General features: G+C 34.7%; 1 non-coding gene and 1 pseudogene across 1 annotated transcript; both read left to right on the top strand.

Moving 5' to 3' along the window:
• Positions 1-1,306: 1,306 nt before the first annotated feature.
• On the top strand, positions 1,307-1,481 carry LOC129251006 (U2 spliceosomal RNA; annotated as a pseudogene).
• A 2,565-nt stretch (positions 1,482-4,046) lies between these two features.
• LOC129251104 (U2 spliceosomal RNA) lies at positions 4,047-4,236 on the top strand. Its single transcript, XR_008582917.1, has one exon. It is a non-coding gene; the product is annotated as a U2 spliceosomal RNA (small nuclear RNA).
• Positions 4,237-5,061: the final 825 nt, after the last annotated feature.

Here is a 5,061-nt window from a genome sequence, read left to right as displayed (position 1 = left end):
TACGACTGAGTTATTTTTGAAAAGGGCCCCAAGCCTGACAGATCCTCGGCACGGGTCGCATTACACCTTTATCCAGCCCTTTACCCCCGACCATGCTAAAGATACTCCAAATGATGTTGTACTATTGAGGAGTAGCGAACACCAAACTTTGTATAATTAGCTTAGCTAGGTACCTCCTATTTCAGGACTACTGTGGTACCTATTACCAGCCGGCACCCTCTGGGCGGGTTCAGTGGAGGATTTTTGCCAGCCGACATGGTAATAATTCAATTCCTTTATTTTCCGTAAATTGTTCAATTTCTTGTTTACGTATTCTCTACCATTGTCACATCTAAATTTTTTTATTCTTTTATTGAATTTATTTTCGACTAAATTAACAAATTCTTTGAAACATTTTGCAGTTTCATCTTTACTTTTCGCGCATTTACTATAATCATCTATAAATGGAAGAAAATATTTTTTACCACGATTACCAGAGGTATTATGTGGTCCATTTAAATCGGTATGAATTAATTCTAAAATTTCAGAAGTTTTAGTTCGCTTATTTTCGAACGGTACATTAGTCATTTTGCTTTGTATACAATTTGCACATTTCATTATATTATTTTCCAATGTTTCAGGCAATCCTTCTACTAATTTGTCTTTTACTAATTTGTTTAAATATTGAAAATTTACATGGCCTAGCGCTCTATGCCATTTTTCTTTATCTGATAGTTTAACTACATTTGCATAAATCTCATTCTTTTCTTTTTTGTGCATAAAACTGTTCATTCTATATAATCCATCTATTTTATTAGCAACAGCTATCAACTTTCTATCATTATTATAAATTTTTGCATTTTGACCTCTTGAAACAATTGTACTATTTTCAGTTATTTTAGAAGAACTTAACAAATTCTTTCCAATGCCATTAACAAAGTAATATATACATTTTTTAGTTCAACTTCTACTTGATTATAATAATTTTTGAATAATGTCTTAACTGTTCCTATTTTTGTTGCTTTTAAATTTTTGAAGTGAAAACTTCTTTAGAATCGTTGGGAGTGATTTGGGGAAAAGTGAAACGAAAAAGCGACCCTCTTGGCTACGAAGCGTTATATTATATGTTGATATAAACGTGATTCGAACCAAGGATTTTGGATCGGAAGCTCACATTGCTAGTCGCTCGGCTACCGCGTCATGCTGTAGGCTTTGGCCTAAAAGTTATTTAGTTACGAAGCGTTATATTATATGTTGATATAAATAATTTTTGTGAGCGTGTAATTCTCAAAAGGTTTATTAGAAAATGCATTGAAAATGTATTGAGTTTGTTGGTTGTGTATGGTTATCTTATCAGCTTAACATCTGATAGATCCTCTATCGGAGGACAACAAATGTTAAACTGATTTTTGGAAATGGGCGGAGTGTTTTAAGGGCTTGGTCCACCTCTGCCACGGGTTGGCCCGGTATTGCAGTACCGCCGGGATTTCGGCCTTGAATAAATACAAGAAGAAATATACTAATACATTTAGCCATGATGCAAAGAATAATGAGATTGCGCCCATCGTGGTCCCGTTACTTTGCGCTCAGCGAATTTGACAACTAGTTACGTGATTTTAGCTCAAGTATGGCCAGATTACCATTTTCGTAACTTGATTTAGCATTTTTTTTGTTATTTTTATTATTTTTTGTCTCGGAGTTTAAGTTCTTTCTTCATGACATTTTCCTAGCTGTTCTAATTAAAATGTCATGTTCATAATTTCGTAAAATATACATTTTTTAATAATTATTTAAATAATTCACTCAGTTTTATTTAGCTTTACTTTTTTTTAACATCTGGTGGCATTGCCCGCGATTGCCGGTGTTGTTAGTGTTCTTCTGCTTTCGGCAGTCAAATCTCTCTCTCGCTACTGCAGAGTTGCCTAGCTTTGGATATAAAAACGCACTAAATGCCCATTTAAAGAAAATAAAACACGAAATTTTTATTGTGTTACTTAAAGAACTTTGTATGCGTGACAAATTGTCTGTAGAATGTGCGTTTTTTTTAAATAAATGTGTCATGCTTATGTACAATTTAATTTATGAGTTGTTTTTGTTAAGCGAAACTCTTTTGTTAAGGGAAAGACTTTTTTGCTATATTTGAAGTTATGTAACTAGATAAGGTACTCTTTTTGTAAAAATGTCAGTATGGTTTCTTTACTATTTTCTGGTAATTTGTTGCTTATTTTTACTATGAATACATATCTTGATGCTCTATGTCTCACTAAGGATTGATGACCGGAAGAAACGATTACTCCTCTATGGTTTCAATTCGCATTCAATAAATTCAAAGGCTTTTTAAAATGTGTAAAAAGGTTTTCAATCTTAAGTAAAGTTGAGAGAGGGGCATTTAATATTTTTGCATAGCCTTAAATGGAGCCAAAAATTAAATTTGCACTTTCAAATTATCAAATTTTATAAGAGTAAAAAAATTTTCATTAGCACTAAAATCTTCTCAGAGATCTGGTCACATTGCCCATGATTGCGGTTATTGTTGATGTTTATGAATATTCGTTTTTTCTTTGAAATGTGCGTTAATAAGAACAAACGGTAACAAACGTTTTAGTGAATATTTACGCAAAAATAAGATAATTCGTGAAAGTGTACTCGTATAAGTGAAAAATAAGAAAACATGAAATGTGCAGTGAAAAATTGTGCTAGTAAGAACCTCAATAAAGCGTGTGATATAAGCTTTTTTATATTTCCAAAGGATGAGGCGCTCTGCATACATATGCTTATAATATTTAATTAAATTAAAGTTAAATGTTTTAAAATGTCTATAGGAATAGGAACTGAGCACCGATCCACGGACTGAGTACACTGCCTCCGCCATCCATCCAGTGGCACCATCCGTTCAAGGCACTTCTCCTGGCGCAACTCCATCAGCACTATTAAAATCCACATTCACACATTGTTCAATCTTATCAGCGGCTGTGCAACAATATTAGACACTATAAGATGTGTAGATCCACGACTTGGTTGAACAATTTAATATGATTTGCAAAATATTTAAGATTTTTCCTACCATTTTTTCAAAATACTAAATTTGATAAGAATCAACTAATTTTCATTAGCACTAAAATCTTCTCAGAGTGACCTTTTACAACATTCTTTCTTTATTAATACAGTTTTTTTTAACTTACAGTTTCGGTAGCTTTAAATTAAAGCACTAAATTTATTGCGAAGAGCAAATGGTTGGCAATACTGCACAACTCAGCAAACGTGACGTCACGTACGCTCTGATGGGCGCAATCTTGTTTCTATCATTCTTGACATTTAGCTTTGGTGAGAAGAGACATAAATTTTTATATGAATACAAGTAGACGAAAATGGAATTTTTTTTTTGAGATTTGCATTGTGGGACATTTCTGATTATTTATTGAAAAGAGTTTTTTTTATTAAAATTTTATTATAGAAGAAAATTGAATTTTTTCCAAGATGAATTCATACACTAAGCTAAGTAAAACGTTTCGTAATTCAGTTTTGTATTGACATCCAAATGTACACGGCTGAAGAAAAAAATAACAAATCAAATTATTGCTAACCACCTTCAATAGATTCGCCTTGATTTTTCATATAAAAATTATACATATCATCACTTGTGACAAGTGTACCCAGTCGGTCGACAGTGTGTGAATCATCTTTACATTCTGCAAGAATACCCCAACCTGCGCAGCGCACAGTAAAATCGACACAAAGCTGAGCGCAGAGCACAATCGTACAAACACACTAACATACATACATACATATATACGCTCGAATACATTTTCTTACTGTGCTCAGCCAAGGCTGGTAGTCATGCACTGTGGCGATATGAACGCACAAATGCACATACACAGGCACGAACATGAAATCAAACAGCTCGCCGTTGCTTGTTGGCTCTTCTATGTTTGGTTTAGATACTGAAAGTCAGTTTAAGTGAATCGGTATAAATATTTCGTACATTAATTTTTGTGAGCGTGTAATTCTCAAAAGGTTTATTAGAAAATGTATTGAAAATATATTGAGTTTGTTGGTTGTGTATGGTTATCGCTTCTCGGCCTTATGGCTAAGATCAAAGTGTAGCTTTGTAGCTTAACATCTGATAGATCCTCCATCGGAGGACAACAAATGTTAAACTGATTTTTGGAAATGGGCGGAGTGTTTTAAGGGCTTGGTCCACCTCTGCCACGGGTTGGCCCGGTATTGCAGTACCGCCGGGATTTCGGCCTTGAATAAATACAAGAAGAAATATACTAATACATTTAGCTTTGGTGGGAAGAGACATAAATTTTTATATGAATACAAGTAGACGAAAATGGAAGAAATTTGTAAGTCTGTTTCTTCGGTCCGTTTGGGTATTTTTTTTGACAACATCGAAACCAAAGCATTTGTATCATATTTTAGCTATCATAAGCCACTCGTATCATTTGTTGAAATTGAAAACATTGAGGATGAATAATAATAAAATGAAGAAAATAAAATATGAACTTTATAGCAATATTATAATGAACCTATAATTATCCCGCCCCTAATGCTGCTTTCGTCTCATTCTCTCTCAGTTTGTCTTACGGAAGGTTTCACTTCTATCCCGTCTAACCGTTAGACTGGTATTTTTTTTTTCCATCTGGAAATCTTACTTTAATAGGATTTTTTAAATCAATATACTTACAAAAATAATCTTCATTGTTGATGATGTGGTCTGTGCAACCACTATCCAACAACCATTCAATTTCATTTTCATTCTCACACATATCTTTCACAACATCACTCGCATTCACTTTCACCACTTGCGTTGCTCACGACTCAGAAGGCAGCTCCTGGTGCTGCTCGCTGGTAGATGTTGACGCCTGATGTCCTTGGCCTCTGCCGCGACCGTAACCTCGTTGCGACGCGCCTCTGCCTCTCGGTGTACCACGATGTCCTCTGGGGTTTGATTGGGCTCCTCTGCCCTGGCTGTGTTGAGATCCTTTTCCGTAGCTGCCTTGCTGTTTGTGCCAGCAGTCTCGTTGATAATGCCCAGGTTTTCCACACTGGAAGCATTATCTCATTGCCTTTGCACTA

The sequence above is a fragment of the Anastrepha obliqua genome, chromosome 6 (assembly GCF_027943255.1).
Source record: "Anastrepha obliqua isolate idAnaObli1 chromosome 6, idAnaObli1_1.0, whole genome shotgun sequence".
In the NCBI taxonomy this organism is placed as follows: Eukaryota; Metazoa; Arthropoda; class Insecta; order Diptera; family Tephritidae; genus Anastrepha; species Anastrepha obliqua.
The sequence above is the reverse complement of the archived record's forward strand: the minus strand, read 5'-3'. Positions and strand labels throughout refer to the sequence as shown.